At 42.7% G+C, this 25,042-nt stretch overlaps 1 non-coding gene across 1 annotated transcript; it reads left to right on the top strand.

Annotated features, from left to right (window-relative positions):
- Window positions 1-2,491: 2,491 nt before the first annotated feature.
- Window positions 2,492-2,598, top strand: LOC120250787. The gene has a single exon (XR_005533124.1). It is a non-coding gene; the product is annotated as a small nucleolar RNA R71 (small nucleolar RNA).
- Window positions 2,599-25,042: the final 22,444 nt, after the last annotated feature.

The following is a 25,042-nucleotide window of genomic DNA, read 5'->3' as shown; positions in this document are numbered from 1 at the left end:
GGCCGTGCAGAAATTACCCACGCCCGTGCGTGGTTCACAAGGTCACCCACAGGGGTGAGTCCACACCCCTGTGTGTTCTCGGGAAAAATCTGCCCAACTCTGCAAGAAGGCACACGCCCATGTGGAAATTACCCACGGGCGTGCGCCATTCGCATGGTCGTCCACAGGGGCAGCCGCACGCCCCTGTGCCCTCTCTGGAAGAGTTCACAGTACACACCCATGGGCGTGTGGAATTTCCACACGCCCGTGTGTTTTTTCTGGATGACTTAGAAAAACCTGCAGGCTCTGCAGAACTAGCATGAAAATGATTACACACTCAGAGCCTGCCCTATTGTGCAAGATATACCAGATAAAAACACAAAATAGAACTCAAACGACCAAACTTCGCCAATTCTCAACAAAACATACAATGAATTCTTTTAAAAACCCACAATAGAATCGCAGCACAAGCACTCAAAAATTGAAACACCAACACTTAACAATTTATTCATGCAAACAAACTAAACTAAAAGTACGAAAAAACAGTAAACACTTGGCTTGCCTCCCAAGAAGCGCTTGTTTAACGTCACTAAGCTTGACGTATCTTTCTTACCTCATGGTGGTTCATGAATGAAGGTTGCCCTCTTACCCATAACTTGAAAGCATGATGAGCAAAGTCTCTTGAGGGTAGAGGGTGCACTATCGGGCTTCGGACCACCTAACAATGGTTCGTCCAACTTTCTTGGCTCATGTACGTCTCCAACAGTCTTGGGGCGTTTTCGGTGGCGTCTTCAAGATTCCTGCGGTAGACGTTTCCTCTCCAGTCGAACCAAGCATCATTACTTCTTCATTACTCTCCTCTTGGTCGAACAAACCTTCATACGGATCCGGGTTGAACATTTCCTGTATATATTCATCAACAATCTCATCAGTAGTGTCTAGAAAATACAAAGTGTCATCAAAATCGAGAGAATGCAGCATGGCTTCACCAAGGCGGTAAATGAGCTTATCGTCTCCGACTCTCAACGTGAGCTCTCCGCCGTCCATGTCAATCAATGCTTTGGAAGTCCGCAAGAACGGTCTCCCAAGTATCAAGGGTACATCTGCATCCTCATCAACATCTAGCACTACAAAGTCAACCGAAAAAATATACTTGTCCACCTTGACAAGCACGTCTTCAATGATGCCTCTAGGGTGTCGTACCGTTTGGTCCGCCAATTGTAAAGTCATCCGAGTAGGCCTAGGCTCACCTAAGCCTAGCTTTTGGAAGAAAGTATATGGCATGACGTTGATACTTGCCCCTGAATCCGCCAATGCCATTTCCTCACCTAAGTTGCCGATGTTACACGGAATAATGAAGCTTCCCGGGTCTTTCTTCTTGTTCGACATGTTCTTTTGTAACACAGCTGAGCATGAAGCATCAAGCACCACTGAAGCACTCTCCTCCAATTTCCTCTTGTTGGTCAATAGGTCTTTCAGGAACTTCGCATACTTAGGCATTTGAGCCCAAGCCTCAACAAAAGGAATGTTGATGTGGAGTTGCTTGAACAAACTCAGGAACTTCTTATACTGGTCATCCCCTTGGTCATTCTTTAATCTAGAGGGATAAGGGATTCTTGGCTTGAAAGGTGGGGGTGCCACCTCTTTCTCTTTGTTTGCTCCCTTCTCAACCTCTACGACCTCGGGTGCGTGTTCTTTCGGCTTCTCACTCGGAAGCCGCCCTTCAACCTCATGACCGCTTCTCAAAGCGATCGCCTTCACATGTTCTCTCGGGTTGGTTTCCGTGTTGCTTGGTAAACTTCCATGTGGCCTTTCGGAAAGAGATTTTGCAATTTGCCCCACTTGATTTTCAAGGTTGTGCAAGGAGGCGGTGTGATTGTGAAGTGTAGCCTCGACTGATTCAAACCTTGTATTTGCTAATTGAACAAATCTAGCCAAGTGCTTCTCCAAATCCTTCGTTCGGGTTTCCAAGCCTGAAATTCTGTTTTCCACTTGAGGGGCTTGTTGTTGTTGTTGGAACCCCAATGGCCCCATGGTCTTCTGTGGTCCTTGATTACTCCATGAAAATTTGGGATGATTCTTCCAACCTGAATTGTAGGTGTTTCTATATGGATTCCCTTGAGGTCTCATTCCATTACCTACAAAGTCAACATTCTCAACTGAAGAAACTTCACCTATGATGATTGGGCAATCGGAAGGAGCATGTCCCTCACCACAATCGGTATAATTTGTCACGGCCGCAACTCTATTCGAAGCTATAAGATCTAGCTTCTTACTCAAACTCTCCACTTGGGCCGCCAATGAAGTTACCGCATAAATTTCATGGAGACCGGCCTTTTTTTTCTTTTCCCTAGCGTTCCACTGGTAGCTATTTAACCCCATTTCCTCAATCAATTGACTTGCCTCGTCAGGGGTCTTGCTACCTAAGGTACCTCCTGCCGCCGCATCCAAGAGTTGCCTTGTACTCGGGTTCAAACCATTGTAGAAGGTTTGAACAATCATCCACTCGGGGAATCCGTGTTACGGACACTTGCGCAGGAGTTCCTTGAACCTTTCCCATGTCTCAAATAGAGACTCCAATTCCAACTGCATAAAGGATGAGATCTCATTCCTAAGCCTTGCTGATTTTCCGGGAGGGAAATAACTGGCTAGAAAAGCTTCTACCATCTCCTCCCATGTAGTGATTGATGCCCTAGGTAATGAGTGTAGCCACTGCTTTTCTTTCCCCTATAAGGAAAATGGGAAGGCTCTCAATTTGATGGCATCATCCATCACACCAGTTATCTTCAGCATGTCACACACCTCAAGGAAGCTCTCTATGTGACTGTTTGGGTCCTCATCGGCCAAACCGTTAAATTGTGCGGACTGCTGCAGCATATGGATGAATGCCGGCTTTAGCTCAAAATTCTGAGCTGTGATTGGGGGACGCACAATACTCGATTGTGTCCCCAACACTGAAGGTCTGGCATAATCGGATAGTGTCCGTTGTTGCTCATTTTATTCTGCCATGTTGTCAGATCCTTCTACTTCCAAATCAGCTGTATTAGGCTGTTCTTGTACAGGTTCTTTCCCTTTCCTTCGAAGTGTACGTTCAAGCTCAAGGTCTCCTTCAATCAATATTGATAGATTACCTCGGGTCATAACCTGAACTGCACCAAAAGTAAAGAAAAAGAAAATCAGAATGATGATAGAATAAGAAGATATGAAATAGAATGTGTAGTGAAATAGCTAAGAAAACAAAGTGCAAAGTATCTCTAAACGACTAACTCCCCGGCAACGGTGCCAAAAACTTGACTAGTACCCCTTGCTTATATCCCGCAAGTACACGGGTTTGTCGAAGTAATAATCCCGAGTGAGCGGGGTCGAATCCACAGGGAGTAGGGAATGAAAATACTTAATTTGGTTCTTAGCTATGTAGAAGATCAATAATGATTGGTGTGAAATAGATTCAATTCTCAATAATAAAAGAAACAAGTGAGATAGCAAGAATAAAGAAAAGGGTAAGGCAATCGATAAAGATGGGGTAGTCGGATGATGCTTCACCTAGGAAAATCGTATCAAGTGCAAGAACTCTCTCTATTATGCTTCCTAATAAATGCAATGGTGAGTCGTGGAAATCCTTACATACATAGTCCCAAATCTAAGGTCAACTATGACTAACTCTATTCATGTCCCGGAGGAGAGATTAAGTAACCTCTCAACCTCGCACTCGAATAAAGTTACAATGGGCTCTAGGGATTCCAAGTGATAAATCACTTCCTAATTATAGACCTAACCCTTTGGTTCAGGCGGAAGGTCCCTAGCCACAATTAAGCCATAGATACTAAGATCCCCTCAACGCTTCACTCCATTGCACGTGCAACTAGGCCCTAGCGGAGGTTCATCCCTTAGACCATTCACTCTATTATGGCCGCAAAGAACTTAAGGAATGGAGGTAGAATCTATCACGTCGGAGGGGAAAGGGGACGCTCCTGTACCTCTCGACTCACCCTCTCAACCCTCTCCAATCTAGCTTTGTCTAACGCTCATGGTGTGTCACTCACTCACAAGGTTACCAACAAGAACTCTCAACCCAAGTGTCACTCTAGGGGAAATGTTCATACAATCAAGCAATCAAGATTGGAACTCACAATAAACATCAATTTATTGAAAGCATAATAAAGAAGTTCAATGAAACGAGTACATCCTAGGGTTCACAATCACCCAAGTACCCACTAGGGGTTTAGCTCTCCATGGAGCTAAGTACAATCAAAGAAACTGAATGTAAAAGCAATGAATCCATAAAGAAACCCCCTCGATAGTCGTGTCGATGGTCTTGTGGAAAGTCCTCTACTCGTCGTCCAAGGATTCCTTCGTCCGGTATAGGATACGCCTCGATCGAAGCTCCCCTACCAACCTTCTTCCTAATGGAATCACGATGTCGGACCGTAGAACCTCTCCAAAACCTTGGCCAATACCCCTCGAAACCCTAGCCGAAACCCTCTCTCAAGTTAGGGAAAAGATGGAGAAAAGAATAATGAAATCGGCTTTAAATAGGGCTGGAATCGGGCGACTGCACGGGCGTGTATGTCACACGCCTCTGTGGGATTTCCACACGGGCATGGATAATATCCACACGCCCGTGTGGATTCTCTGTTTCTCTGATTTCTCGGCCGGACTACTATAGTGCTTGCTACAATGTTTTACTATAGTACCTGCTACAGTACTCTAACGGAAATACTCCCGAATTCCATACTTTCATTGTGGTAACGCAAACGGGCACACGTTTACGTCGTGAATCACTTGCTTCTTCAATGATGTACATGTTGGTGGATCTCTTGTTCTTATATGCATAAGTCGAATGCTCGAGTGTGACCGCATTTGTGCTCCCTCCAAATGAATGTGCTCACTCGATTACGAGGAGGTTGGCACACACTCTAACATCTCACACCTGACCTATGTCTTCGCGTTTGAACCTTAGCAAGATCTCCTCCAAAAATAGGTGCATTACGATCCACATTGGCCTATTTCCTTCATACTCGTCCCTCACAACCCTACCCTGCATGAAAAGTAACATAAAAAAACACATATTAATGTAAAAAAACCTCGAGAAAAGTAATGCTCAACATAAGGAATGAACGCTTTGCATTCATATCGCACAAGCACTTATCAATGACACTTTGGACACCCAAGGCCACGGGTGTTGGAGAACCTTAGGGGTGTTTTTCTCATGTATGTTGGATGATAACTTGTTAATTCCATGCTTGGTAATTTTGAGATTTAATCCATTGTTTCCATGCTAAGTGCTACACTAAGGAGAAATCCGTAGCTCTTTTTTGAATGATGCATGTAGATGTAACTTGCTCGCATGTATTAGGTCATGAATGGATTAAAAGGGAATGCTTGTATCATCACACTGAGAAATCGGGTGTTTGGTAGCCCTCCATGTAGGTTTAATCCGAAGAAGAGTAGGTTTAATCCTAAGTGAGATTTCCTAATACTCAGTGCAATCGTAGGAATGTGGATTTGGAAGAAATTCCTATCTATGTTCGTATGGGATTAGGGTTCAATCACCGAGAAATTTGGGTTGTTCTAATCTTGGAATCTCATGGTCCATTTTACCCTTGCATCTTTAGATCATCATCCATGTTGCATGATAACCCCTCAAAGGGGATTCTCATCCATAGGCCTTTGCATCTCATTGATTTTCTTGCTTGCTTATTGTTTGTTCTCTCTAATTTGGTCATAATATCGTTTTAGCTTTAATTACATTTAGTAGAGTAAAATCTATCACTTGAGATCTTAGGCTAGATAATAGCTCAAGAAGGAGTAATAGGAGATCCTTAGCCCCGTGGAATACGATCCTCGTGTCTTCAAACGAGGTATTAATTGGCGATCCCGTACACTTGCGGGGAAGCAATCAAGTTTTTGGCGCCGTTGCCGGGGAACTTAAGGATTTCTACGAAACTTTTAGATTATTACTCTCGCCATTTTATTCTTTATTCATTCTTTATCGTTATTTCTTTCTTAATAGTTTAATTCACTTTCCATTTCTTTCTGTATAGTCCATCTTGTGAATGCAACAATGCAACTCCGAACATCAAGTTGGAAGACTACGTACACAGATTTGATGGCTGGATTAATTTGCAGACTCAACAACTTTTTTCACACCTCCCAGATAACCATTTTGGTACTCTGCTGCTATCTAGGGATTCGAGCATATCTTATGATGGTGGCAGTTGGCACACTGTGTTTTAGACCTTTATGAAAAGTGGAACACCATCAGTGAGTGAAGGAAGCATATCACCAATTGAACAATTTGTTTTGACTATCGAGAGTTACGTGAATCCCACCTTGGAGAACCGTGTTGATATGGGCCAAGTGTCAGCAAGCGTACAAGAGGCCAAAGGGGTGCAACAGTGTGGGCAGAATGTTTTGGGCAACAATGAAGGTCTAGGAAATGATGCTGAATATTTTGAGCTTCGTGTTCATTGTGCAGGCAACAGTTCTGATGAGAGTGCAGGGTCCAAACAGGGTGATGGGCTTTGGAACATGGGTTTGATGCCGTCAACTGAGGAAGCATCAGATTTGGAGTTGAAAATACTAAATAAACACCTTGAGTACGCCTTTTTGGGAGAAGGTACATAGCTTCCAGTCATCATCTCTTCAAACCTAACAGTTGAACAGAAGAATGGGCTGGTGGATATACTAAAGAGGCACAAGAGAGTGATTTCTTGGAAGATTGCTGACATAAGAGGGATAAATCCATCTGTTTGCACTAACAAAATTCTAATGACAGATGATCACAGACCCAAAGCCTTACCACAAAGAAGACTCAATCCGAACATGAAAGAGGTGATCCGAACAGAAATCATCAAGCTTCTCAATGCAGGCATCATCTACCCGATATCAGACAGTGAGTGGGTAAGGCCGTGCAAGTGGTCCCAAAGAAAGGGGGAATGACCGTGATCACCAATGAGAAAAATGAGTTAATCCCGACTCGTACAACTACCGGGTGGAGAGTATGCATTGACTATAGAAAATTGAATGATGCCACCCGAAAAGATCATTTTCCACTGCATTTCATTAACCAGATGCTAGAGCGGTTAGCTGGGCATGCCTACTATTGCTTTTTGGATGGGTTCTCTAGTTATTTCCAAATTCCCATCGCCCCCGAAGATCAGGAGAAGACTACGTTCACTTGTCCGTACGGCACATTTGCTTATCGCCGCATGCCTTTCGGGCTACGTAATGCCCCGGCCACCTTTCAGAGATGCATGACGACCATTTTTGAGGACATGGTAGAAGGTTTTATGGAGGTGTTCATGGATGATTTTTCCATTTTTGGTGATTCATTCGATGTGAGCCTCAAGAACCTTGAGCGAGTCCTCAATCGATGTGAAGAGACCAATCTTGTGCTGAGTTAGGAGAAATGCCATTTTATGGTCGAAGAGGGGATAGTCTTGGGTCACAACATTTCGAAAGATGGGATTGAGGTCGACAAGGCAAAGATTTCCACCATCGAAAAGTTACCACCTCCAAATTCTGTGAAGGCCATAAGAAGTTTTTTGGGACATGCCTGGTTCTATAGAAGATTCATTAAGGATTTTTCTAAAATTGCTAGACCCCTATCAAGGTTATTGGAAAAGGATGTCCCATTCGAGTTCGATAATGACTGCATGACATCCTTCATGACACTCAAGGAGAAATTAATTCAGGCACCGATTATGGTAGCTCCAGATTGGAACTCCATATTCAAATTGATGTTTGATGCAAGTGACTTTGCAGTTTGGGCAGTGCTTTGTCAGCGGAGAGACAAACATTTCCACCCCATTTACTACACAAGTAAGACTCTAACGGGAGCCTAAGCGAATTACACGACAACTAAAAAAGAACTACTTGTCGTGGTATTTGCCTTCGATAAGTTCCGATCGTATTTGGTTGTTTCTAAAGTGGTGGTATACACCGATCATTCGGCTTTGAGATACTTACTTAGCAAATCAGATGCCAAACCATGTTTGATAAGGTGGGTCTTGCTGCTTCAAGAATTTGACCTGGAGATTAAGGACAAGCGGGGAGCAGAGAATCTTGTAGCTGATCATTTATCCCGTTTGGAGAGCTCTGGCACAGAAACTATAAGAGAAAAGGACATTGATGACTCATTCCCTGAAGAACACTTGTATAATATCCAGGTAGTAGAATAGAAGGAACCACCTTGGTTTGCCGATTTTGCTAATTACTTGGTTGGTGGGGTCATCCCGAAATGGTTTACATATCAACAAAGGAAGAAATTCTTTTCAGACCTCAAGCACTACATCTGGGAAGATCCATACCTATTCAGGGTTTATTCTGATCAGGTTGCTCGATGATGTGTTTCTAAGGCAGAGGGTCTAAGCATTTTGAGGCATTGCCACTCAGGACCCACTGGTGGCCATTATGATGCGAATAGAACAACAAAGAAAATTCTTGATGCAGGTTTCTATTAGCCATCAGTGTTCCATGACACCCAGAAATTCATTCAAGCTTGTGATAGATGTCAGCGGGTTGGTAACATATCTCGCCGCGACGAGATGCCCCAATATTGGAACCAAGCCTGTGAAGTTTTTGATGTGTGGGGGATTGACTTTATGGGACCTTTTCCGAGCTCCGATGGATACAAGTTCATACTCGTGGATGTCGATTATGTGTCTAAATGGGTGGAGGCTCAAGCATTCCAAACAAATGATGCGAGGATGGTTGTGAAATTATTGAATAAATTATTTTCCAGGTTCGGCGCACCACCGGCTATCATTAGTGATAGAGGCACTCATTTCTGTAATGCCCAATTCGTAAAAATATTGAAGAGCTATGGAGTCTCCCATAAAATGGCAACAGCATACCACCCCCAAACTAGCGGGCAAGTGGAAGTATCCAACCAAGACTTAAAGCGAATCTTGGAGAAGACTGTATCTCAGAACCGAAGAGACTGGGCAGAACATCTCGACGACGCCCTCTGGGCCTACAGAACAGCTTACAAGGCTCCTATTGGCATCACTTCGTATAGGCTAGTCTATAGAAACGCTTGTCATCTACCTGTTGAGCTTGAGCATAAAGCTTATTGGGCTATTAAGTTCCTAAATCTCGACTCTTCTCTTGCAGGTTGCAAGAGGAAGCTCCAACTGAATGAACTTGATGAGTGGCGCTCCACCGCATATGAGAGTTCGAAGCTCTATAAAGAAAAAGTAAAGGAGTACCACGACAGGCGTGTCAAGCACCCTAAGCAATTTCACATGGGTGATCAAGTCCTACTTTTCAACTCTAGGCTGAAAATATTTCCTGGGAAGTTAAGATCACGTTGGTCGGGTCCGTACACAGTTACTCAAGTCTTCCCACATGGAGCGGTTGAGGTAACCCACCCGGAAAATGGCACTTTTAAGGTCAATGGGCAACGATTAAAATTTTACTTCAATAACAACACTACAAAGGAAACCGGGGATGGTTTCAAACTCTTTGAGTCCCCGTGAGGTAAGAAAAAGATACGTTAGGCTCGTGATGTTAAACAAGCGCGTCTTGGGAGGCAACCGAAGTGTTCGGTGATGTTTTCTTGCATTTTTCATATTCTAGGTCTTAGTTCATTTCAATTCTTGTATTTCTTAGACTTGTTTTACTTTTGAATAAGTTCATGCTCACACACTTGGCATAGTGCTCTCATCGTTTTAATTGTGGTATATTTGTGCAACTTCTTGAAAAACTCATGTTTAGGTGTTAATTCATGCACTAGATCGTCGTTTTATTCATTTCATTCGTGTTTGGAGAAGCCTTCGACCTTGCCACACCATGTCTGCATCATTTGGGGCAAGTTTTTGGAGTTTTAAATGGTTTTAAACGGCATACGGCCTTACTGGGCCGTATGGTGGCCGTCTGAGACGAACACAGAGCCAACTCGTGGCTCTGTGCCATCTCAGACGGCCCCTCAAATGGCCCCCATACGGGGCCGTCTGAGATGGGGCTCCTCTCGGCCGAGGGGAGGCTCTCGGCCCATACGGCCACCACAAGGGGCAGTATGGGGCCCATACAGATCGGGCCCCCCCCTCTTTATCCCTCTTCCTCACTCTTTCTCTTCCATCCTCTCATTTCTCTCATCCTCCACCGAATTTCTCTCTTCATTCTCACAGAATTCTTGACTAAATCTCCTCATTTTTTCTCCTAAATCTTCTTCTCACCCATTGGAGACGTCGATCTAGTGGTTTTCCCCGAGTTTAAAGCTTGTTTTCTCAAGATTTCGTCGGTATGCTTTTTCTATGCCCTAGTTTTATCTTTCTCATTTCTTGGGCATTCTTAGAGATTTTGTGTGGATTTCTTTAGCATTTTGCTTGGTTTGAATGATGTGAATGTCATGGATGAATTTTCCTTCAAATTTATGTAAAAAAATTTTCGATGCTTTGAATATAGGGGAGACTCTTGCCGCATGAATAGTGACCATACGGCCCCCATACGGCCGTATGACCTTAAGAATTTGATTTTTCATGTGTTTCCTCTATCTCTAGCATTTTCTTTTGATTTATCTTGTATCCCTATGAGATTGAACAAAGTTTATCTTCATTGTAGGAATGCCTAACACAAAACGGCTCGCCTCCAAGCGTCCAAGAACCACCGGGCCCTCTTCTACACCCGATGAGCCCGTCTTCAAGTTATCCCATCATCGAGAGAGATATGATCGACTGAAAACAAAACCATTTGGAACATTGTGCTACCTTGAGTGGGGACTTGTGGAGAACCTTGGGATTGCAAGTCAAGTAAGGGAATGGCTATCAAAAAATTGTTGGGACAAGCTTTTTGCCATAAACGAGCAAACCTTTCGTCAATTAACCTTGGAGGTTTTGAGTACATTTGAGGCACAACAAGATGGAGATTCCATGTGGAATAGGAAAATTATCACCATCCATTTTCAAGCTTTTAGAAGGAAGTGTACTATGCATCACCTGGATTTTGCAAGTACTTGGAGATCTATGATGATGAGTTTATCAACTCCATGCCCGGTAAACGTCTTAAGCTTGATTTCCCAAGTGGAGTGGGTAGAAGCAACTATTGGGCGACTTTGGCGGGTGATGATCAAACATGAAAGGCCTCGCGCATGATTGACCCAGCAAACAGATTCATTCATGCTTTGATTGCTAGATCAATTTGGGGCCGGGCCGATAACAAGGGGATTATCACTCAAGCAGATATTTATATGATGTATGGCATCTTCGAGCGACGCCCTACTCACCTTGGCCACCTTGTCACCGATGCATTTCTTCACTAGGGCTCGTATACACGATTGGGAGCTATATTTATTGGGCCCTATGTGACTAGATTGATCCGTGGCATGGATTTACTTGAGCAGACGTGAGGCATGACTGTTGTAGGAGGTATAGTACCCCCTCGGACCAACCCATATACGGGCGATAGGCTTGGTGATCGCACGTGGCAGACCCACACGCCACCAGGCCACTGGTGAGTCTAGTCAGCAACAGACTGAGCACACAGAGTTAGACCCTGAGGGCGCACCTACTCCTATCCTCGGCGCTACATCTTTACCTGACTTCGACATGAGACTGAGAGGGATTGAGTGCGAGGTTCAGGCTGTGTGTCAGGAGTAGCGTGAGATTCATGGCCAGCTTCACCAGATCATTGAGGGACAGCGCCGGCTCGAGGCAGATCTTCACAGTTTCCTCACCTCCCCTCATGGTTCATCCTCGCTACTTTCGTGGCCACTTCTTCTACCGCCATGCCACCACCACCCGGCACTGATTGTGATGAGTAGTAGCTTGTTGGAGCTTGAACACCTATTGTTTACTTTTTGCTTTACTGTGTTTTGTATTTTTTTGTATTTTTTGTTGAGTTGGCATGGTTCTACCCTACCCGACTTGTGTTGTCAAACTTTAGTTTATTTTTTTCATCTTTGTGTTTTATTGACTACTCTCTAGTTTCTCCCTTGTGCTTGTATTTTTAAATCTTTGTGGAATGATGATGCCCCCTTTTTACCTCGCAGGGCATTGAGGGAATTTGGTGAGCTTTCCTGGTTTAATGGAGGTCGGACGAGACATGTATCGCTCACCGCACATTTTCTCACGTCCTACCTCATGACAAGCACAAGTTGAACCGGGGAGTTCATTTTCACCCTTCTCAATTATTTTCATTGCTTTATCTAGCATGCTTTTCATGATTAGTGTACATTGAGGGCAATGTACAACATTAAGTGTGGGGATGGGTGTATTTCATGTATTAGGATCATTTGCTACATGCTAGTGTTACCTATGATGGCTTTTGTTCATTCTTGTAAGATTCTTTTTAGCTTGGACTAATGATTGATGTGAGTTACTTGTTTCTATGCTTTATTGAATCTGTTTTACCCCTAGTATTGTCATGTGCCTTTGAATTTTTTTGTCGATGCCCTGGGAATACCCAATTTGACTACTCTCTAACTCTCTTGCATGCGTAACACACTACTTTGAGTACTTGGCCTTAGAACACTAAGTTCTTTCCTTCAATGGACTCTTAAGAACTTCTATGTCTTATTGAGCTAATCCTAGTAGTGTACTCTGAAGATGTGATCTAGGGTGAATGTAAAAAAAAAAAGGGTCTATGTCAGTATTCCTCTGCTATTGAAGCATGAATGCGTCTATGTGGATTGTAATCGAGTAGTTGGGTGGCTCTTGTGCCTAACCAGCATGTGCACCTTCCAGAAAGATTTCAAAAATGATTTTCTTGCAGTCTACGTTAATCGGACTTGAAAAAAAAAATGAATGATGAAATGAAAATAAAACCTAGTGATCTTTTTCAGTAACTAACAAAGGTTTTGAGAAGAAAGTGGATTTCGTTTCAAGCTATAGAATTAGAAGGATCTTACTTGGCCATTGAAGTAGCACTTAGTAGTTTAAGACTTAGTATTCTTTGTAAGTGGAGTGATTAGCATCCAGAGCTGTACTGATTGAGGTCCTTAGGCTAGACCAGATTAGGGCATATGAGATAAAAGATTCACTTACATGGCACAGACCTATAAGGGGTGAGACAGGATATTTTTATTATGCTTATTGACTATGACTCAACATCTATGTATCATTGTCCTTTGTTTTTGGAGTCTTATATTTACTTGATGCCAGAGGTAATGCATTTAGCCACTTCTCAGTCTCTTTGTCTTTCATGAGTTGATTGCATGGGGACAAGCAATGCTTAAGTGTGGGGATATTTGATAAGTGTCTAAATGTAGATGTTTTCATATATATATATATATTGTATTCACTTTGCATGTATTTTGTGAGGTTTGATGACCGTTTTATACTTAATCATCTACTATTTGCTTTGTAGGGCATAAGGAAGCCATGGAGAACAAGAAGATATCATTTGGACGAAAAAGAAAAGAAAACAGGAATTTCATACTACCCCCATACTGCCCAGTATGGGGGCCGTATGCACTATAGCAGTGGAATGATTCGAAGTGTCTGCCTAGATTTCCATACTACCCAGTATACGGGGCCATATGGAGGCCGTATGCACCCCGTATGGAACGTGAATCTATGGTTTTTGAGTGCTATACGACCCCCATACGACCCGTATGACTCGGGGGGTATATAAACTAACTTTTAGTGCAGAAAAAGGACTTTTGGCTAGACTTTTCTTGGCCGATTTTGGGAGACCACGTGGGAGGTTTTGGGGCGACCTTGGGAAGGAGAAGAAGGGAAAGGTAGCTAGGAGATCATTCAAGCCCAAGGTCCAAGACTCTCAAGGGAAGAAGGCAACATCATTCAAGGGGAGATCTACCACGATTTGAAGGAAGGAGACCCACGGCGAGAGGAAGCGTCATTTGGCACTCCTTTGGCCGGGAAAGCATCATTTGGCATATTCTTCACCTCCTCCTCCACCATTTCATCTAGGGAGTGTCATTTATGCTTTTGTTTCATGTTTTGCTTATTTGTATAACTTGTTGTGGGATGATGACACACTAGACCCCCAAGGCCACCGGGTGTTGGTGAACCTTGGGGGGTTTTATCATGTATGTTGGATGATAACTTGTTAATTCCATGCTTGGGTAATTTTGAGATTTAATCTATTGTTTCCATGCTAAGTGCTACACTAAGGAGAAATCTGTAGCTCTTTTATGAATGATGCATGTAGATGTAACTTGCTCGCATGTATTAGGTCATGAATGGAATAAAAGGGGATGCTTGTATCATCACGCCGAGAAATCGGGTGTTTGGTAGCCCTCCATGTAGGTTTAATACGAAGAAGAGTAGGTTTAATCCTAAGTGAGATTTCCTTATACTCACTACAATCGTAGGGATATGGATTTGGAAGAAATTCCTATCTTTGTTCGTATGGGATTAGGGTTCAATCGCCGAGAAATTGGGGTTGTTCAAATCTTCGAATCTCATGGTCCATTTTACCCTTGCATCTTTAGATCATCATCCATGTTGCATGATAACCCCTCAAAGGGGATCCTCATCCATAGGCCTTTGCATCTCATTGATTTTCTTGCTTGCTTATTGCTTGTTCTCTCTAATTTGGTCATAATATCGTTTTAGCTTTAATTACATTTACTAGAGTAAAATCCATCACTTGAGATCTTAGGCTAGATAATGGCTCAAGAAGGAGTAATAGGAGATCCTTGGCCCCATGGAATACGATCCTCGTGTCTTCACATGAGTTATTACTTGGCGATCCCGTACACTTGCGGGGAAGCAATCACCAAGGTTTTTCACATTTGGGAAATTTTGTCCTTATCGCGTTTTGTCGAAAGTTGTTATTTTTATGGGTCACTTAGCACTTCATTATTTATTTAATAACACTAATGCTAAACCAGGATTAATTCATTTGGTATTACTATTTTAGAAACACTATATGGTGATCAAGGATAAACATAGTGCAAAGAACTTAGTGCTTGACCATTTATCAAGATTGGAGCACCCCGAATTGGAGGCACAACAAGAAGCGGAGATAAATAATTCATTTCCAAAGGAGCATCTTTATACCATTTAGAAGGAAGGTAAATTAAATACACCTTGGTTTTAGGATTTTCCTAATTATGTCATTGGTCAAGTTCTTCCTAAAGATATAGTCTATCACCGAAAGAAGAAATTATTTGCTGACGTGAAAAATTATGTATGGGAAGATTCTTTTTTTTAAGTATGTGTAGATCATGTAATCTGAAGTTGTATCTCACATGAGGAAAGATGGGAAATTCTAAGACAATGCCAAGGAAAACCTGCAAGTAGACATTTTAGCGCTAATAAGACAATCAGGAAAGTACTTAAGTCAAGTTTCTTTTGGCCCACTATTTTCTGTGATGTAGAAAGGGACATCCGAGCATGTGACAACTGTTAATGCTCAGGTAACATTTCTCACCACTTTGAAATTCCTCGAAACCCTATTGTTAATTGTGAGATTTTTTATATTTAGGGCATTAACTTTATGGGAACATTTCCTAACTCTTACGAACTTCGATATATTTTAGTCTCAGTGGATTATGTGCCATGGTGGGTTAAGGCTCAAGCCATTCCTACCAATGATGTTAGAGTGGTTGTTAAGTTCTTAAAGATACTCTTTTCTCATTTTGGTGTACCTAGAGAGGTCATCAGTGACACAAGGACACATTTTTATAATGCACAGTTAGAGAGAGTTCTTAAGAAATATGGCATCACACATAGGGTTGCCACTCCTTATCACCCTCAAACGAGTGGACAAGTGGAAGTATTCAACTAGGAGCTAAAGCTGGTTTTAGAGAAAACACTCACTCTTGGATGAAAAGACTAGTTAGAAAAATTATATGATGCTCTTTAGGACTATAGAAAGCTTGCAAGACACCTTTAGGGACATCACCATGCCGATTGGTGAATCGGAAGGCTTGTAATCTACCTGTGGAAATTAAGCATCGAGCTCATTGGGCAACTGGATTCCTTAATTTTGACTTGGAGGTCGTTGGAAAGTGGAGGCAACTACAATTAAATGAGCTCAATAAAAGGTGGCAAATGGCCTATGATAATTCTTGAGTGTATAAAGAACATACAAAAAGTTATCATGATAAAATGTTGAAGCCTACGAGAGAATTTTGAGATATCGATCAAGTTCTATTATTTAACTCTCACTTGAAACTTTTCACAAGGTAACTCAAATCAATGTGGTCAATACCTTTTAGCATTATACAAGTGTTTCCCCTTCGTGCATTCAAAATGTCACAACCCAAGAAGGTTATTTTCAAAGTAAATGGACAAAGGTTGAAACATTACTATAGGGTTACTAACATCAATGCAGGGGAGTATTCCTTCTTCGAACCTCCCCAGCATGCATAAAACAAGTACATCAAGATAGTGATATAAAACAAGCGCTTCTTAGGATGAAAACAAAGCATTTTTTTCCTATTTTTATCATATTTTTATTCATTAGTCTTTAGTTGTTTGTCTTCTTGTGTTAGCAGTAAAATGCTCAGTTGTTTCATATTCATTTTCAGGAGTTAGTTGTGTTTAAGATTCATAGTGCTCATTGTATGCTTCTCAGGTCATATTTTTTAATTGGACACTCATGTAGGAATAAGGGAAACTCTGTTTATTTTCTAGGGTAGCTTATAGACTACTTACACCCATAAGGTTGGCTGCAATACCTCAATTGTGAAGGATAAGGGTGACCTTATATCTATAACCCACCCTACAAGGGAAAATCAAAGAGCCTTACGAGTGCATTTACCATTTCTAAGTCATAAAGAATAAGTCATTGAGGTATCTTACAGGTGGCTTACACTAGTAAGGTGAACCATATGGGTCATCCAAAGAGCATTATCGGTTCACAAAACAAACCATATGAACTGTAACCTCCAAGGAAGATTTGACTAGGTACCATATGAGCTATCTTACACCCGTAAGGTCACCATAAAGGTAATGCTAAGAGCCTTTAGTCCCACTTTACTATGTCCCTTATGGCTGTTAACCCAATGCTTGTGACCTAAGGCACCTTACGATGCACTTACACCCATAAGAGTACTCATAAGGGCTAAATAAGAAAGCCTTATGAATCACTATCTATCTAAAACCCCTTATGGTTGTAACCAACATTGTGAAGGAGATGGAACGTTTATAGGGGTCTTACAGTAGTAAGTACCCTGTATGAGGCAGACAAAGAGTCTTACAGTTATGGGTTATGCCTATAAGCCACCCGTAAGTAGCTAGGGTTTAAGATACAGTCGGCAACCTTTCGACGATAATTTCTATTGTTCTTTTCCATTTATCATCGCCGATGAGCTCTTTGATAAGTGCTTGTGTATAAGTAATATGAAGTATACATTCTTATATTAAGCATTACTTTTATCAAATTTTATAGGTCACTCATATGTATTTGTGTTCTTTTGTGCATTTAGGGTTATGGAGGCAAGTTTGGAAGAAAGACGCAAACGTAGATTATGGACGTGATTATTGATAAAGTTCTTGGATTAAACAAAGGAGAAGACACAAGTCATGTTCAAAGACATGTGGGTGTATGCCAACCTTCATTGCGCTCAAGTGAATACACAAAGTGGAGGGGCACAAAGGCAATCACACTCGTATGTTCCGACTTGTGCAACATTGTTATGAGCTTTGTCATTGTGGTTTCATTAAAGATGTGATGTGATCTACTGCATGATATGTGCCCAATCATGTGGGCTCGATGAAAAGAGTGAACTCGGGAGCATTCGGTAAAGTACTGTAGTAGTTTACTATAGCAAAACAATGTAGTAGTTAATGTCCACGGCGCGTAGGAAAGGAGAACCTGGAAATCCACACGCCCGTGTGAAAATTCCACATACCCGTGTGAATACCCGATTTTAGTCCTATAAATACTGCTTTGAGAGTTTTATTTGAGGATCTTCTTCCTATCTTTGGCCCATCTTCTGGGGAGAATGTGGCTAGAGTTTCGAGAGGCTTTTCCTGGGTTTTAGGAGCGGTTCTACGGCATTCAACATCAAGTTCCTTTGGAGAAAAACTATTGGGGGAACTTTCGTCGGCATTGACTTGGCAAGGTGTGCCCTAGGTTTGACAAAGGAATCTTTGGAGAAGACGAGGCGGCTCCACAAAACCATTGATACGGACTACAAGATGGTTTTATCTATGGATTGCTTGCATTTACTTTTGATTTCATTATTGATTTTGTATTGCTCCATGGCAAGCTAAACCCCTAGTGGGTGCTTGGACTTGTAAACCTAGGGATGATTTTGTTTCATTGACTCTTCTTATGCTTCTTTTAATTGATGTTTTAATTGAGTTTCAATCCCATGTGCTTGATGATTTTATTTTTCCTTAGAGTGACACTAGGGTTGAGAATCTATCTAGGAAATCCTTTGAAGGCGTGACAACTTAATTAGGATTAGACTTCGTGAGATTGAAGACGGTTGAGAGGGTGAGACGAGAGGTAGTGGAATGTCCCTTTTTCCCTTTCGATGTGATTTATTCTACCTCCACATTTCAAGAGTTCTTTGTGGTCATGATAGAGTGAAGTGCCAAGAGACAAACTCCATTGGGGCTTAGTTGCGTGAGCAATAGAGTGAAGTCTTGAAGTAATCCTTAGTGATGGGGCTTAATCATAACTAGGGGTCTTTCGCCTAGACCAAAGGGTTAGATCTATACTACGGAATAGGGTTTATCACATGAAATACCTAGAGCATCAAGCAGTCCCACATAGTGTGAGGTGTTGAGAGTATTCCTTTTCAGTGGGGCATAGTGTAGAGGGCTAGTCAAGGTTGACCTTAGGTTTGGGACCGTGTATCTTTGGATTGCCACGACTCATTAAATTTTAGTTAGGAGGCATAATATTAGTTTTGCACTTGAAACAATAGTCCTAGGGTGAGGATTATCTGAGTACCCCATTTTATCATCGATTACCTCTCTTTCCTATTCTTGCTTGTTCTCTCTTCTCTTTACTTTTATTTGCATTGATACTTTGAATCAACATCACAACTTGATTTTCACTATAGTTAAGTAGCAATACTTTTATTTCCGAGCAACTAATCTCTATGGATTCCGCTACCCACTCACTGGGGTTATATTAAATTTTTAATGAAGGTTTAAATGATAAAATGACAAGGTCCCCTTGTGTATATGCCGCAAGTGCATGGGTTTGTCGAAGTAATAATCTTGGATGAGCGGGTATCGAATCCACAGGGAGTAGGGAATAAAAACACTCAATCCGCTTCTTAGCTATGTGAAAGATCAGTAGTGATAAGTATGACAATGATTCAATTCTCAAAAGTAAAAAGAACAAGTAAGAAAGCATGATTAAAGGAGGAGGTAAGACAATCAATAAAGATGGGGTACTCGGATAATGTTCCGCCTAGGACAATCATTTCAAGTGCAAGAACCCTCTATTATGCTTCCTAATCAATGCAATGGTGAGTCCTGGAAATCCTTAAATACATAGTCCAAAATCTAAGGTCAACTATGCCTAACTCTATACATGTCCCGTAGGAGAGATTAGATAACCTCTCAACCTCGCACTCGAATAGAGTTACAATGAGCTCTAGGGATTCCAAGTGATAAATCTCTTCCTAATCATAGACCTAACCCTTTGGTCCAGGTGGAAGGTCCCTAACTACGATTAAGCCCTAGATACTAAGATCACCTCAACGCTTCACTCTGTTGCACGCGCAACTAAGCCACAGCGGAGGGTCATCCCTTAGACCATTCACTCTATTATGGCCGCAAAGACCTCAAGGAACGGAGGTAGAATCTATCACATCAGAGGGGAAAGGGGATGCTCCTGTACCTCTCGACTCACCCTCTCAACCCTCTCCAACCTAGCTTTGTCTAACGCTCGTGGTGTGTCACTCACTCACAAGGTTACCAACAAGAACTCTCAACCCTAGTGTCACTCTAGGGGAAATGTTCATACAATCAAGCATTCAAGGTTGGAACTTACAACAAACATCAATTAATTGAAAGCATAATAAAGAGATTCAATGAAACAAATACATCCTAGGGTTCACAAATACCCAAGTACCCACTAGGGGTTTAGCTCTCCATGGAGCTAAGTACAATCAAAGAAATAGAATGTAAAAGCAATGAATCCATAGAGAAACCCCCTCGATAGTCGTGTCGATGGTCTTGTGGAAAATCCTCTACTCGTCATCCAAGGATTCCCTTGTCCGGTATAGGATACGCCTCGACGGAAGCTCCCCTACCAACCTTCTTCCTAAGGAATGACGATATTTGAGCCGTAGAACCTTTCCAAAACCTTAGCCAATACCTCTCAAAACCCTAGCCGAAACCCTCTCTCAAGTTGGGGAAAAGATGGAGAAAAGAATCCTGGAATTGGGGCTGAAATCAGCTTTAAATAGGGTTGGAATCGGGCATCCACACGGTCATGTGGATTTTTCACACGCCCATGTGGAATTTCCACACGAGCGTGGGTAATTTCCACACGCCCGTGTGGATTCTCTGGAATTCCTGTTTTCTCGGCCGGCTGTGAATAGTGCTACTACAGTACTTTCGCTACATTGTTCTGCTACAGTACTGGCCTAAAATACTTCCCGAGTTCATACTTTCATCGAGGTGACGCAAACGGGCACACATTCACGTCGTGGATCGCTTTGCTTCTTTAATGACGGACAAGTTGGTGGAGATCTTGTTCTATGTGCATAAGTCGGAATGCTTGAGTGTGACTGCCCTTGTGCGACTCCAAGTGGTTGTGCTAACTAAAATACGAGGAGGTTGGCACACACTCTAGCATCTCACACCAGACCTATTTCTTCACGTTTGAACCTTAGCAAAATTTCCTCGACAATCGGTGCATTATGATCCACTTTGGTTTCTTTCCTTCATACTCAGCCTCACAACCCTACCTACACGAAAGTAACATAAAAACACACATATTAGTATAAAAACCTGAGAAAAGTAATGCTCAACATAAGGAAAGAATGCTTCGCATTTATATCACACAAGCACTTATCAAACTCCCCCACACTTAAGCTTTTGCTTGTCCTCAAGCAAAAATTAAACATTCAGTGCATAGATGAAAGAAATATTGAAAGTGCTTGGCCTTAGGTTCACCAAAGTGTACAGAGAGAGCATTCTACAAGTAAGGAAAATTTCAACATTAAATACAAAAAAAAAATGAAAGCTCTAGCTAAAAACTTGAATCAAAAAGGACAACAAACCCGAAATCGCGTACGTGTGTAAACTCACTCAAAACAACCCAAGGTATACTCCTCAAAGTTCTAAGTACAAGGGACTTATTTATCTACAAAAGTGACAACAAGTTCAAAGATGGTAGTAGCTTCACACATCCTCTAAGGTAGGCCTTTCCAAAGTGGCCGCTAAGGTGGCTTTCACACTTTTGAGGTGGTAGCTCTTTCTACCGGAGTGGTAGCTTTCACTCATCCTATGAGATAGCTCTTTCTCTCATTAGGGCATAGCTAGTATCCGACTTATGAGAGTAGCTTCATACTACATAGGTGGTAGCTATTTCCACCCAAAATGCAAAAGAAACAAGAAAACTATTTTGTTCCTTCTTTTCATCATTCATTTTTTTTTTTCAAAATTTAACAAAAGAAACAACTATAACGTGTCCCTTTAACATCGAACATAAGTTTCCAATAGAGTTTAAAGAGTGAGCAGTGCACTGAGTTTAAATCGGGTAAAAATTCCTAAAAATTCAAGCAAGAACCAGAGCATGAGAACATTCAATGTTAAAAATTCTCCTAAACTCAAGAATACAATCATTGCAACTAAGGTGAACCGCCATTGGCTATGCGATCATGTATAACAATCAAAACTAATATAAAAGATATGTGCACTATGAAACTCCCCCGCACAATTGAGTTGTACATTGTCCCCAATGTACACATGCAAGCTCACTCATAATGTATATCAATGAAGAATACATGTGGGAGAAGCAATCAAAACAATACTCCCCTGACTCCTAGTGTCGCATTTGATGGAGCTAAGTCCTTGGGAGTAATGTTCCGACGGGTTGTGAAGCTCACATGGCTAAGTGCCGAGACAACTTGGCTGTGCCCATGACAGAGTCTCAATTCCCATGATGACAAGACCATCTGCACGCATACACGAGGGGGTTCAATAAAGCTCAATAAAACAAAAATAACTTCAGTATATATAAAAGATAGATAATGAATACAACTCGAGATGCAAAATGAAAATAAACTCAGAAGGAGAATCCTTTCTGAGTGAACAAGTCTAAAATAAAATGCAAAATAAAGAAAATGCAAAAAAATTAAGTCAAATGTCGGTGTCACGCTGTGTCGGCTCCTCTGCTACTGCTGATGGTAGGGAAACATAAGGTGGATCCACCGGTGCTGGTATAGGAGACGGGGGTGCAAGAGATGTCGGGGGGGCTGAGGAGTCCTCGGTCGCAAGACAAATGAGGAGGCCACATCTCGCTCTAAGATCTGCTGTAATACATCAAAACGTGCCATAAACTCTGTGTACTGAGCGACCTGCGTAGCCCTAATCTCGGCAATCTCTGCTCGAGCCTCAGCCATCTCTGACCGTATCACTCCCACCGCACTCTCGAGCCTCTCGAAGCGATCATGGGCTTGAGATGGTGAAAACATACGTACGGGGAGAGCGTCCTCTGCCGCCGAAGGTGTCTCCATCTCCATCGGTGTTGACTGAGGCTGGGGAGCAGGCTGGGAAGCCTCGGCATGATCATCCTCACCCTCAGCTATCTCTGGAGCTGCTAGCACCAACGGATAAACCCCTGTCCGAACTCTACTGACCATGACCATCAATCTCAATGTCTCTAAACTAAGGGGGGTAGGTATACTCGTCTTCTCAGCCCCATGAATCGAATCCAAGAGACCCATGCCCAGCACTAATCTCGTAATGTAGGGGCTTGAGAAGATTGTTCCCAATCTAGCATAATGCCCCTGACGTCTGACATACTCTGCCATGATGTGTCCTAAGTGAATCGGTACGCGTTGCACCATCGAGTACAAGTATAGAAGCTCCTGCCAGCTCAGAACGCCAGTGCTATCACCATGGCCATTCACCGATCTGCTCATGATGGCATGTAAGTATCAGTATGCAAGTCGGGAAAGGCACGTGGCCTTGGACACCCCCGGCTCATACTGACCCTGACCACATAGCATCCTGTAAGCTCTCTACCGGGTCAAAGCTCTGTGATAATCAGTCAGTAACTGAGAGTACTCCTCAGTGTCTGTGAATGCCTCCTCATACAAGCCAAGCAGAACTGAAAACTGAGTGATGCTCAAGCTATGGTGGTGTCCGTGTGCTCTAAACTGAATGGTGTCTAAACTGTCGAAGCCCGCGTATGATCTATCAAACTCGAATGATGATGGCACCTCCAATGCAAACTCTCGGATGGCTGGCTCTCTAATCGTCAATAACTGCCGCCAACCACCTGCTGAAACGAGATCCTCGACCTCATCAGCGAACTCATCTCCCTGCTGTTGATTTCTCAGTATACTCGTGTCCAGGAATTGAGTATGTCTGAACCGGTGTCTTGACAAGCGCTCATAGCGAACCTGATGCTCTGGAATAGCGAAACTCATGCCCTCAGGCTCAGGGGATGACTTAGGGGATGACTCACGCGGCCTCTTCTCAGCTTACTTCTTCGACCGAGTGCCATAATCTGCAAAATTTGAAACAAAATCGATCAAACAAGTTGATAAACGAACGCTGCAGAAATCCACACGGTCGTGTGGAATTTCCGTACGCTTGTGTGGATCCATGGGGCGTGAAAACCGCACGGCCCCGCCACAAGAATCCAACAATACAACTTAAAAATACTTCTAACTTCGTTCTAAACATAAATCATCTTTCTAATTGAAGAAACAAAGCATTATTAACCAGATTCATCTATGAAAATCATGAATTAATGAAGGAAATCATAAATAGGGCTTACCGATGAGTTAAAATAAAAGAACTACGAATCGGCCGGAAAACCTTGCAATAATCCTACCAAATTGGTGCTAGGAGGTCGGGGGTTGATATGAAAGTGCTCCCAGACGAATGGAGGGTGTGAGAGAGAAGAGAAATGACTATTCTTTCAAAAGAACTCATGCCTCTTGGTGTTCTGTACATCCACACGGGTGTGTGAAAATTACCCTCGCTCGTGCGCTCCCACAGGAGAGCTTCACAGGGGCAGGTGCACGCCCCTGGGCGCTCTCAGGAAAACCTCTCACTGAATCTGAACGCTCGTACAAGGGCGTGCGGAAAATACCCACGTCCGTGCGCTGGGCCCACAGGGACAGCCGCACGCCCCTATCGCTTCTTTGGACATCCAAGAAAAATCGCTAAGTGTTCCACACGCCCGTGCGGAAACTCCACACGGGCGTGGACATTCACAAGCCCAGCTCAGAGGGGTGATTGCACGCATTTGTGGCTTCTCGGGATGGAGAGAACTCCTCTGCAGAGTTTCACACGGTCGTGTGGAAATTACCCACGCTCGTGCATGTTTCACAAGGTCGCCCACAGAGGAGAGTTCACGCCCCTGCGCGCTCTCGGTATAATTTGACAAACTCTGCAGGAAATCACATGCCCGTGCGGATATTACCCACGATGGTGCGATATTCGCATGGTCGTTCACATGGGCAGCCGCACGCCCCTGTGCCTTCTCTGGATGAGCTCGCAATACAAATCCATGGGCGTGCGGAAATTCCACACGCCAGTGTGTTTTCACTGGATGCCTTAGAAAAAAACTGCAGGCTCTGCAGAAAGTTTCTGAATATGTTTACACACTCAGAGCCTGCCCTAATATGCATGTTTTACAAGTGAAAAACATGGAATCAAGCTCAAACGACAGAACTTCGCCAATTGCACATGAAAACACACGAAGAATACATAAAGCCCACAAGAAAATCTCAGCAAAAGCATCTAAAAATCAAGACACCAACAATTAACAAATTATTCATGCAAACAAACTAAACTAGAAGATAAGAAAATAGTAAACACTTGGGTTGCCTCGCAAGAAGTGCTTGTTTAATGTCACTAAGCTTGACGTGCCTTGTCTTACCTCACGAGGGTTCATGAATGAAAGTTGCCCTCTTACCCATGGCTCCAAAGCATGATGTGCAAAGTCTCTATAGGGTAGAAGGTGAATTATCGGGCTTCAGACCACCTAACAA

This window comes from Dioscorea cayenensis, chromosome 19 (assembly GCF_009730915.1).
Source record: "Dioscorea cayenensis subsp. rotundata cultivar TDr96_F1 chromosome 19, TDr96_F1_v2_PseudoChromosome.rev07_lg8_w22 25.fasta, whole genome shotgun sequence".
In the NCBI taxonomy this organism is placed as follows: Eukaryota; Viridiplantae; Streptophyta; class Magnoliopsida; order Dioscoreales; family Dioscoreaceae; genus Dioscorea; species Dioscorea cayenensis.
Note: the sequence above shows the minus strand (reverse complement) of the source record. Positions and strands in the feature narration are given on the sequence as shown.